This window comes from Phocoena phocoena, chromosome 18, assembly GCF_963924675.1.
Source record: "Phocoena phocoena chromosome 18, mPhoPho1.1, whole genome shotgun sequence".
NCBI classification, from domain to species: Eukaryota; Metazoa; Chordata; class Mammalia; order Artiodactyla; family Phocoenidae; genus Phocoena; species Phocoena phocoena.
In genome coordinates, this window is record NC_089236.1 from 6403720 (window position 1) to 6416476 (window position 12757).

At 42.4% G+C, this 12757-nt stretch overlaps 1 protein-coding gene across 3 annotated transcripts in view; it reads left to right on the top strand.

The window, feature by feature from the left end:
* The window catches only part of MTUS2 (microtubule associated scaffold protein 2), a 342336-nt gene that overhangs the window by 168193 nt on the left and 161386 nt on the right, over positions 1 to 12757 (top strand). The window lies entirely within an intron of this gene.

A 12757-nucleotide genomic window follows, 5' to 3' on the forward strand; every position in this document is an offset into this window, starting at 1 on the left:
CTTTGGGGTTGCAGGGTGACCCCAGGTGTTCACCCGTGCCTGGTTTGCACCTCATGGTTACCCAGCATAAGACATCGCCATTGTTGGAGGAATGGAGAAGAAAGCCCTTGGAGAGAGGAGATGCAGAAGAGTTGAAACTCACAAGCATGAGCTTGGGATCAGAGATTCCTAAAATCCAGAAGCCAAGAGACAGGCCTGGCTTCACTGCTTCAGGCTTAGTGTGGAGGCTGCTAGCAGCATCCTTGAGAAATTTCCCTAAGGGAAGCGGTCAACTGAAGCCTTTGCTCACATATCATGAAATCTGAAGCATTTAAAGGGGTTGTAAGGTTCATTTACGAGTCTGTTGATGATAATTTGCAAAAGCCAGTTTGAATAATGTTTGCCTGAGTGATTTTATGATAGGTTTTTCAATATTTGTGATTTTATTTTGCATAGATGATGGTTGAACAGCAGGTACCAGTCATACCTTTACCCATAACAATGAATGGAAATAGGGATTTCGATTTTGAAATTTATATTGGGAAGGACTTTGAGGAGAAGGATTGTGTCCATAAACTAAGGAAGAGCAAATGGTTTTCAGAGGCCAGGAGAGGGGAGCCTACCATTTATTTAGTGCTTACTGCATATGAGATGCTCTAGACATGATTTTGTGGTCCCAGCGGTGCTTGCTCCTCTAATGTTACAAATGAAGATGCAGGGGAAGAAAAGTTAGTGACTGTCGCAGGGTTGCCGTGTTCTCAGTGCTCAGCGCTTACCATGGGCCTCAGCGACCACAGTGCTCTTTTACTGGAGCCAGAAAGGCACAGCCAAAGCAAAGCAAAGGATTCTCTTTGTTTTGTTTTGATTCATAAGTCCAGTAATTATAATGCTTTAAAAACTGTTTATTTCTCTCTATAACCCTAGGATTCTTCCAAGGAATGACGTATTTGCCATTAAACCATGATGACTTAAACTGCTTGAAGAGCTTACCATCTGTTTTCTACTGAGGTTTTCCCCATACAATTTCAGTTGAAAACAGTTGCTATTTATGTTATTTGGACATTAGTACAGCTCCTGGGGGTTCATGGTTTTGGACCAAGGCTGTCAGAATCAGGAGGATTTCAGTACCTTTTCCCAGTTTCTGATTGAGACAGATGAGGGTGTTACATATGGAAAGCAGGAAAAGTCCATTACTTGACAGGCATTAAAGCATTGTTGAATAGTGAAGGTATATTTTTGTAGAGCCCTAGTTTAGCTAAAGAAGTAACCAAAAGTTAGCTGTCAAGAATTATTAAAGAATTAGCTATAAAGCTAACCCAGAAGAATTTTAGATGTTACCAGTCTCGTTTTCCACTAAGACAAGTAAGTACTGTCTTTTCACTAAATCTTTCAGTCTTTCATTCAACTAGAGCAGTGGTTCTCACTGGAGCTGGTTTTTGCCCGTAGAGGGCATGTGACAATATCTGGAGACATTTTTTGATTGTCACAACAAATCAGATTGGGGATGGGCAGGGAAAGAGGGTGCTACCGGCATCCACTGGGTAGAGGCCGCCAGGGATGCTGCTAAACATCCTACAATGCTCAGGGCAGCCTCCACAGCAAAGACTTATCCAGTCCAAGATGTGGATAGTGCCCTGCTGGAAAACTCTGGGCCAAAGGGAAAAAATAATGAAGTTGTCATTGAGGAACAAAACCAATACTATGTTGAAAGAGAGAAAAAAAACAAAACAAAACAAAACGGAAGATGACTACCCTCTCGGACCCTAAAGGAAAAGGGAGAGTTTTCTAGCTCCCTGGAGGGGAGAGAAAATTCTTAGAGTTCAAGGGATGAATATTATTTGGATTTACAAGTTGGCGAACCTCCTAAAGCCAATAGGCTGTTCTTTTTTTTTCTTTTTTGTGGTACGCGGGCCTCTCAGTGCTGTGGCCTCTCCCGTTGTGGAGCAGAGACTCCGGACCTGGGGCACGAACCCGCGTCCCCTGCATCGACAGGCAGACTCTCAACTACTGCTCCACCAGGGAAGCCTGGCTGTTCATTTTTTAACAGGCTGTTCAGTTTCTTCTCCCTTAAAGGTTTCATATTCTCCAGAAACTACTAAGTAGAAAGGGTTCTTTTTCAGAGGGCAAGAAATCCCGGCTAGAGGTACAATTCTGACTTCTTCTAGCAGCCCCTGAAGGGTTTATAAATATATAGGAAAGAAGGTTAGGGCTCAGTTGCAACGACCCACTTTTCAACATTTGACTTGGTTTCTCAGGATTTGGACTTGGTTTGCTGCCAGACTGTGGCTTACAGAAGCAGTGTTTGATGTGGAGTAACTCATGCATTCCTCGGATGCTTCAAAACAATTAATTAAACAGATCTGTGACACAAATAGCAAACTATATTAGAGCCCCAAATCCAAGCTATGGAAGTGGAACACCTAACCTTTCTTATTGCTCTATTAATAAAAGCCAGTAGATAAGCCCTTGATCATTTCTGTAATTTCTTATACCTTATTAATAACTTCAGCAGAATTTAAATTGAGTTCAGATCAGTTGCTCTTATCTTTTAACAACTCCCATATTAAGCATATAATTAAAATGCTCCAGTTTAACTATTTTCCCCAAGGTATTAACTACTAAAAGATTCACACAGTGATGAACCAGAGTATTCATGGATGAGGCCTCAAGCTTTTAAGTACTTCAGATAAGGAAAAGGGATTTATTACAACTGGTCTAATTGATATAAAAGAGGAATGGTAAGTTGCTTTTGATTACTCAAAAGTCTCTTGAAATACTGTGTTAGCCCTTGGTCTTTTAAGTCACTAACCTGCATCAGTATTTGACCATGTTCTCTCCTTTGGGAATGTGACTTGGTAAATATTAAAGAGAATTTCTCAAGTCAAAAAGAAGCTTTAAGTCACTTATGTGCTGGGAGTTCAAATGTCCTGGGCTGGGTGACGCTGGCTTATATCTTCCATGATTACATCTATGATTTTAAGAGAGATGGTATGATCACCCCTGGCCTTTGCTCTCTTTGTTAACCAGCTTGGTTTTTCTTACAGTAGCTCTGTTCCCTAGAGGGGAATTAAGAGAAGATGTTATAGAGAAGATGGCATTTAATGATGGCATTTACGAAAGACCGGAAGACCTGCCCACGTTGCAGGATGTCACAGATGGGAGGGAAGGGCACCGCTCATACAGGCCCACTCTCCCTTTAACCTTTGTGTTCCTGGACTGTGAATCTCACCTTACCAGTTCAACTGCACCCATATTCCCCCTGTTTCCTGAGCAGACATAAAAAAAAAAAATTAGAATGAACTCCAGGAAGAGATGAGGAAGCTTTTCTGGAGAGTCTGGATGGGGAGGGGTGGGTAGAGAGTAGGGGAACAAAGGTGGGGTTTTTTTTCTAATCCTCTGTGATGATTTAATTGTGATCATTGTTAAAAGAAGGAAATTTTGGGAAAGTATGCCTAGCCCTGGGGCACTGCTAAAACTACCTATTGAAGCAGTGGGAACTTGTGAAGGTAGAGATGGCTGTCAGTGTCGGCGTCTGCTAATCTGCTTCCCTTATTGATCTGGTGGAGTTAGGGATGTCTTGAGGGTATTTCCGTAGGGCTTGCATGGGACAGGATTTCATAAAACAAGGTGCCATTAGGAGTCACGTGGGACAGATGGGGCACTTGACAACATGACAGCTGATGATACTTGTGATGACAGCTAACATTTATTGAGTACCAGGCACTTTGCAAAGTGATCTATATGTATTTTCTCATTTAATTCTCAGGTTGGGAATTCCCTGGTGGTCCAATGGTTAGGGCTCCGTGCTTCCACTGCAAGGGGTACAGGTTCGATCGCTAGTTGGGGAACGAAAATCCCGCATGCCGCGTGGCACAGCCAAAACAAAACAAAACGAAAAACAACTGAAAAAAAGAACATAATTCTCAGGTTAACCTAATGACAGAGGGTAAATAAATAAGCCATTTCATAAAAGAGGCTTAATTAATTAACTCTTTAAAGAGAATATTACTAGTAGGTTTCACATCAGGTATTGAATTTAGGCAGAGCCTGTGGTGTCTGTGACTCTACTATATGGCCCTATAACTATTATTATTCTTAAGACCTTGCTGTTAAAGTCCAGCCAGCAGAGTGCAGGAGGGGAGGCCTGCAGCAGGAATCCAGAGAGTTTCCGTGGAGCTAGAGGAGCCCTCTTCTACCCAGTACCTGACCTGGAGAAGTGTGTCCTGCTGCCTGATTAGGATGCCATGATGTCCTCTGGTCCAGGGCTGGGATCATTTACCAGATTCCCAGAGCACTGTGTTGAGGAAGATGCTAAGGCCAGCCCTGGATTAGTGAGAAGTTAACATTCACTCTAGGTGAAGTGGGAGTAGTGAAATGCATGCCATGTGTTTCTCCTCCTTTCACTAGGACTTAGGCTACTGGGGAAAGGTGATAGAGGAAGAACCATGATTCTTTAGAGCTGCCTCTTCAGAGCCAGACTCCAGTTACTGCCTTGGAAAGATGTGAAGCCGTGAGATGTTGGTGGTTGGAAGAAAAGACAAGAGACAATAGGCTGATAAGGCTGATGGGCTTTGAATGAGGCTCAGTGTTGGGTTAGTGGGCGTAAGGTCAACGTTGCCTTTACTAAGGGCTTATAGGTGCCTCATACTGTCCTAAGCACTTTATTCTAAACGTGTAATAACCCTTTTAATACAACAACTCTAATGCGTAGATACCACTGTTATCCCCATTTTACAGTTGAAGAAATGAGGCACAGAGAGAATGAACAACTTGTCCAGGACTTGAACCCAGGCAGTCTTAACCACTTAACTGTTACCCTCTTAAACTTTATGAAACCCAGAGATGAATGTGTAAGATGAGACTAAAGCAAGTACTGAAATGATATAGAGGAAAAGTATTAGGTGAATGGTATCCTCTCTTGGGGAGAGGGGTAAGGGTGCTTGGGCAAAAAGACCCCCAAACCATTCAATTCTGTTTATCTTTCTGTGTATTGTTTTTAAAAATGTTTGAAAACCACCGCACTACCATAGACAGTCCTCACCTTTTAGGCAACCGATGCCCCACCTTGGCCGTGCTCAGTGACTGCATTCGTGGGAGCTGTTGAGGAAAGTGTGAAGCTTTTAGTGTCTCTGGGCTCAGAAACTGAGAAGAAGAGTTGACTATGAAAGGAAGCACTGACCCCATGGGACAGGTTTGCACTCAGTACTTCGTTCATACAGCAGATACTTCTGAAGCGTAGCCTTGTTTATGGCGGGGCAGGAATTCACAGGGTAGAATCCTGCCTGCCTGGAGTTTGTACGGCTCTTGATGTGATGGTGGGAATTGAGGTGGGAAAAATACGTTGGGCCAGATAATGCAAGAATTCGAGGGCCACAAAGAAGAGTTTGGAGTTCATGTGGAAGACCACACAGAGGTATAGGGAGGCGGATTCACTGAATGAGGGAATAGGGGAGGACGGGGGAAGAGTGGGGTCTATGCCATGGTGTCCCCGACAGGTGCTAAGGGGCTGACCTGGGTGCCCGCAGGAGCAGACAGGGATTTAAATTTGGAGTCTGTAACGGAAGTGGAAGCCCACTGACTTGCACTGGTCGACAGAAGGGAGAGTCAGGAGGATTCTGACGCTTTAATTCTGAGTTTCCAGAACAATGATGGTCGCTAATAATCAAGAATAAAGGAGGGCGGGGCAGTGTACAGCTGAGAGAAATGTTTGCTTTAGACGCTACCTTTTCCCCAACCTCTCCACTTAAAGTACCCCTTTCACCCTTGAGTTTGTCCTGCTCCTGTGTTTCTTTTGTAATTGGCCGCAGTTTGAGATGATTTTGTCCGTCCCTGTCTGTGCTCCAGGTGTCCCCCCACTGGAATGTAAGTGCTGTGAAGACAGGACCACATCTGTCCTGTGCCTCCTGCCCGGGGCAGAGCGTGGCACAGAGAAGGCTTAGTCTCCTTCATTTTGACAAAGATATTTCTTTGCCGAAATGGTAAGCTAGCAGGTTTACTTTAGCTCTTTAGTGAGAAATAAAGCATCCACCTGGATTAAAATATGCAGGAGGTGGTAAATAAAACATCTAGTTGGTACCTTAATAATTAAACTAAATTTTGCTGCCAGGTGATAAATGCTGCTAAATCAATGAAATATGCATCAATTAGGCAGTCACGCAGCCAGAACATTATACAACTTGATTGCCCGGGATTGTTTTAAAAAATCAGTGAAGAGACTAGTTTAACCATTGTAATATGGATAAATACTCAGAATCAGGAAAACATGTTTCTTCCAGTTTGGCTGTAATGCCTTCACAGTATTAATAACTGATTTGCTTTTCTTCTGCAACCTTCCCCTTAAGAGCCTCATCCTGGTCTGGTTAGTGTTCATTCCTCCTTGTCATTCTTTCTTCTTTTAAAATTCAGTCTCACATAGAGAATGGACTTGAGGACACGGGGAGGGGGAAGGGTAAGCTGGGTCGAAGTGAGAGAGTGGCATGGACATATATACACTACCAAACATAAAATAGATAGCTAGTGGGAAGCAGCTGCATAGCACAGGGAGATCAGCTCGGTGCTTTGTGACCACCTAGAGGGGTGGGATAGGGAGGGTGGGAGTGGACATGGGGATGTATGTATATGTATAGCTGATTCACTTTGGTATAAAGCAGAAACTAACACACCATTGTAAAGCAATTATACTCCAATAAAGATGTTAAAAAAAAGAATAAATAAAACCTCTGTGTATACTTACAAAAAAAAATAATAAAGTTCAGTCTTAGTTATTGGCCTTCCCAATAAATGAAGTGGTAACAAGAGCATTGGGATGTGCATCACAAACCCTAACGTCTCATCCTGACTGCAGTCTTGGTCAGAATGATCCTTTCGAGCAGGTTGGGTAGATACCACTCATCGCTTTGTAGGGGGCTATCAGGGCTCCTATAAATCTACACTTCCTCCGCCCAGTGCCTCAGGTCCTGTGAGGGACTTTCATTCCTTTAGTGCAGCCTTGTCTGGCCTGAATTTGCACGTGGCCTCCTCTGTCTGTGGCGTAGGACCAGAGCCGCTGAGACCCACACCTAATTTGGTGGGAGTAGATGAGAAAAGTGAAGGAGTTAGCGATGCCATCCTTCTCACTTGGGAGCTTGGTCCTTCTGCTGTAGTGGATGGGATGCAGTAGTGGGTTCCAGGGGTGTTCTTTTTTGTGTTATTCAAGAGTGTGCCACCAGGAGACAGAAGCACCCTGGGACGGACGGGTTGGGATCTGCTGTAGCCACAATGCAGGGACGCTGGATGGGAAGTAGGAATAATCACTCCTGCGTGAGAACAGGAGTTCTCAGGGGAGAGGTGAGAGCTGAATCCCATTTCGAGGAACCTGTTCCAACCAGGGGATCCAGGAAAGAAAACTGATGTATGAGAATTTTTTAATTGATTGATTGATTTTGTAGATAATTCAAATACCATAAGATTCACCCTTGTATGCATAAATCTGGTAGTTGTTAGTATATTCACGAGGTTATACACCATCACTCCTAATGCCAGAACATTTTCATTACCCCCGGAAAGAAACCCTTTACCCATTGGCAGTCAGTCCTCTCTCCCCTGGCCCCCTCGCCTCTGACAGTCTCTAATCTACTCTTGCTTCTGTGCTTTGTCTATTCTGGACATTCCATATAAATGGAATTGTATAATACGTCGCCTTTCATGCCTGGCTTCTTTTATTTAGCATAACATTTTCAAGGTTCATCTGTGTTGTGGCTTCTATCAATAATTCGTTCCTTGTTATGGCTGAGTAATATTCTGTTGTATGAGTAAACCACATTTTATGTACCGTTCATCTCTTGATGGACATTTGGGCTGTTCTCCCTTTTAAATTATTATACATAATGCTGCTATGAATATTTGTGTACAAGGCTTTGTGTGGACATATGTTTTCAAGTCTCTTGGGCATATACCCAAGAGTAGTACCACTAGGTCATATTGTAACTCTGTGTTTAACATTTTGAGGAACTGCCAAACTGTTTTCCAAAGAGACAACTCTGTATTACAATCCCACCAGCAATGTATGAAGATTCCAATTTTTCCACATCTCTACCAACACTTCTTACTGTCTGTGTTTTAATTATACCCATCCTAGTGGGTTGAAAGTGGTATTTAATGGCTTTCATTTGCATTTCCCTAGTGACTAGTGACGTTGGCATCTTTTCATGTGCTTATTGGCCATTTGTATCAGTATCTCTCTTTGGAGAAATGTCTATTCAAATCCTGCATTCATTTTTAATTGGGTCATTTGTCTTTTTATTGTTGAGCTATAAAATTCTTTATGTATTCTGGATACTAGACCCTTATCAGATATATGATTTGTAAATATTTTCTTCTATTCTGTCAGTTGTCTTTGCACTTTATTAATAGTGCCCTCTGAAGGACAAATGTTTTTATTTTGATGAAGTCTAATTTATCTGTTTTTCTCTTTAGTTACTTGTGCTTTAGGTGTCATATCTGAGAAACCATAATCTAAGTTTTCTTCTAAGAGTTTTATAATTTCAGTCCTTCCATTTATGTCTTTGATTCATTTTTAATTAGTTTTTTGTTTGTTTGTTTTTTGCGGTATGCGGGCCTCTCACTGTTGTGGCCTCTCCCGTTGCGGAGCACAGGCTCCGAACGCGCAGGCTCAGCGGCCATGGCTCACGGGCCCAGCCGCTCCGCGGCATGTGGGATCTTCCCGGACCGGGGCACGAACCCGTGTCCCCTGCATCGGCAGGCGGACTCTCAACCACTGTGCCACCAGGGAAGCCCTTTAATTAGTTTTTGAATATGGTCTGAAATTCATGACTTCATGAAGTTTTTTTCTTCTTCTGCACCACACGGCTTTCAGGATCTTAGTTCCCTGACCAGGGATTGAACCCGGGGCCATGGCAGTGAAAGCGCCAACCACTTGAATACCAGTCCTAACCACTGGACCGCCAGTGAAAATTTGAAAGACTCAATTGATCAGCTCAGGGTGTTCAGGCATGTGGGGAATGAACCGTAGGAGCTGTTCCTGGAGGAAGAGTAAGAAGCTGGTTTTCTCCTAGGATTTGGTGCTGAACAAGCATCGTTGTCCTGACAGTTTGAAGAGAAAAAGGTAGAGAGATCAGGTTTATGTATAGAAGTGGACCCAGCTGAATTCTATAACCATGCAGAATATAGGCCTTGCAAATTCTCACTCTAATGAAGGAGATCTTACTTTCCAAATAGCAAGTCAATGATATGATGATTTGGATATCTACAAAAGATGGCCCCTATCCAGCAGTGAAGCAGGACGCTGTAGTCCTTTGGTTAATATGAGCAGAGGAATCCCTTCATACTTTGGTGATGATGATGTGACATCTGATATTAATCCTTGAATACTTTCCAAGTTCCTATGAAAAGCTCATTTGCTGTGTTGCTAGCCTGTAAGTGTTCATAACTAACACATAAGAGCATACCATGCACCAGACACCACTCTAAATGTTTGTGTTTTTTTTTTAACTAACTCTTGCATCACCTTTTTAAAAATCCACTTGCATTAGCTCTTTTAACTCTCACAGCAGCTCTGTGGAGTCAGTTATCGTTATCGTCTCTTGCAGATGAAGAAACGAGGAGCAGGGGGTGGGAGGGAGAGGAGGCCTGGTTGTCTTTCCCCCGAGTCTGCACCATTTATCATGTGGATGGTTCGGGACACAGTAGGTTCTGGTGGTTGGGAATGGGATGACTCTTCAGATGCGTGGACCACTCTCACTAGCTGTATCCTCCAGAGCATCTTTCTGGCTCACACAGGCATGGTTTATTTCCGGTTGTTTTTTCCTCTTACCATGCAGTGGTTTGACGTTGTCTGCATTGTTGTGAAGTCCCCGAGCAGTTACAGAATTCAGCAGCCGTTTCCAAATTCAGAGTACTTGTCATTTACTGAATCATGTGTCTTTAAGTACTGGCTGACTTAAGCTGGTTTTCAATGAGGGGTACTGTTCACTGCCAAGCTGTCTCCCACAATAAGGGACAAGAGCAGGGTTCAATTTTATTTTATTGTATTGTATTATTTTGTTTTGTTTTACTTTTTGGTAATTCAAGACCTCTCTCAGAGGGGAGTACAGAGCTTCCTTGATGCTTCCTACTTCAAACAGATGAATTACTTCCCAGCCTGGAGAGCAGCCGGATCTCCAAATTGACATGTTCACTGAATTATAAATTTCATGTAAGAGAATAATGCCAGGCACAAGAGCATTTGATAAAAGGGCATTTGAACTCCACAAATGATACAAAATATTCCCCTTCTTAAGAAACTTTAATAGGTAAATAAAAGGCTCTGTGTGGAAGATTTTATGTTCAATTCAACTTCCACTACACATTTCAGTGAATAGATTATTTTGGCAGTATGTCAGCAGGAGGCTGAACATTAGATAATTCCATGTGAAATATTTCTAGTGGTCAAGCCATTGCCATCCCCCCTCAAAATGTCCTACAACCCTCAGAGATTCTCTGAGTCCTAGGATGGGACTGGTGAGCCTGTGCTGTGATTCAGAAGCTAAGACTCACTGTTCTGCAGGTGCCCGGTGTCCCTTTTCTTGATGAGGTTTCAGTCAAACACGTGCTTACTTTATTTGTCTGTTGAGGTAACATTGATTTATAACATATAGGTTTCATGTGTGCACCATTATATTTCTACCTCTGTATACCCTACAATATGCTCACCACCAAAATTTTCATTTCCATCCATTACCATACGGTTGATCCCTTTTACCCATTTCGCCCTCCTGCCGCCAGCCCCCAACCCGGAGCCCTCTCCTATGGGAACCGCTGTTCTCCGTATCTGTGTGTTTGCTTGGTTTAGTTTTTTCATTTATTTTGGCTTGGGGGGTATTTGCTTTTTATAATTTCACATATGAGTGAAATCATACAGTATTATTCTTCGTTTGACTTATTTCACTTAGCGTAATCCCCTTGAGGTATATCCATGTTGTCTCAAATGGCAAGATTTAATCTTTTTTATGGCTGGGTAGTATTACATGGTGTGTGTGTAGGTATGTGTTTATGTAGCACATCTTCTTTGTCCATTCATCCACTGATGGGCATTTAGGTTGTTTCCATATCTTGGTTATTGTGAATAGTGCTACAGTGAACATGGGGGTGCGGGTATCTTTTTGGATTAGTGTTTTTGTTTTCTTTGGACAAATACCCAGAAGTGGAGTTGCTGGATCAAATGGTAGCTCTATCATTAATTTTTTGAGGAACCTCCATACTATCTTCCGTAGTAGCTGCCTCGATTTCCGGTCCCACCAACGGTGCCTGACGGCCCCCTTTTCTCCACTTCCTCCCCAACACTTGTTACCTCTTGTCTTATTGATAACAGCCATTCTGACAGTTGTGAGGTGATGTCTCGTGGTTTTAATTTGCATTTCCCTAATAATTTAGTGATGTTGGACATCTTTTCATGTGCCTGTTGGCCATCTGTATGTCTTATTTGGAAAAATGTCAATTTAGCTCCTCTGCCCTTTCTTTAATATGGTTGTTTGGGTTTTTGTTAAGTTGTGTGAGTTCTTTATATATTTTGGATGTTAACCCATTATCAGATATATTATTTGCAAACATCTCCTCCCATTTGGCAGGTTGTCCCCTGATTTTGTCGATGGTTTCCTTTGCTATACAGAAGCTTTTTAGTTTTCTATAATCCCGCTTGTTTATGTTTGCTTTTGCTTCCTTTGCCTGAAGAGACACATCTAGAAAGATACTGCTAAGACCAATGTCAAAGAGTGTACTGCCTATGTTTTCTTCTAGGAGTTTTATGGTTTCAGGTCTTACATTCAAGTCTCTAATCCATTTTGAGTTAATTTCTGTGCACTGTGTGAGATAGCGGTCGTTTCATTTTTCTGCATATGGCTGTCCTGTGCTTGCTTTTTTTTTTTTTTTTTTTGCGGTACGTGGGCCTCTCACTGCTGTGGCCTCTCCCACTGCAGAGCGCAGGCTCAGCGGCCATGGCTCAAGGGCCCAGCCGTTCCACGGCATGTGGGATCCTCCCGGACCGGGGTACGAACCCATGTCCCCTGCATCGGCAGGCGGACTCTCAACCACTGCGCCACCAGGGAAGCCCCTGTGCTTGCTTTTTAATCTGAAATTCAGGATACAGTGTACATCCTTTCAGTGGAGTTTCATCATTTTTATTCTGTTTGTGTTTATCAAATGCATTCTCCTAGCCCTGTTTAAAACTATTTAAAACCTTGCACGAGACCTTCAAAGAACTATAGGGCATAGGTTCTCTGTTAGGAAATCACACGTTCTTTAGTTTTCCTTCCTAAGTACACTTTTCTTTAGAAACCAAACAAATCTTACCCATTTTAAACAGACTTTCAGAGGGAGGAGAGCAGCCATCTCTTACTCTAAGGGGTTGAATAAAACTCCTGAGTATTTTAACACTAAAGCCACTTAATAATGTTATCATTTTGATGCAGGCCCTATCTAAATAGAATGTTATGACTATCCTTTTAAAATGATGAAAACAAAACAATTTAATCTTTCACTAAAATTCTGTATACTTCTTCCAGCTGTCATTGCCTGTTTTCCACAGTAGATGGTCATGTTCCTAACTGGATAGTTTTATCCCCAACAAGCGGTAATCTCAGTGTATTCAGGCTCTCTGTTTAATTTAGTAGATTAGTCCTTGCAGCTGTACCCAAAGGTACATTTAGAAGATTTACCCTTTAATAGGAATAGATGGTGGTGTCATTGTCTTTAAGAGATTACAAATGTATAAACCATAATAGGTTTGAAAAGATATAGAGGAAAA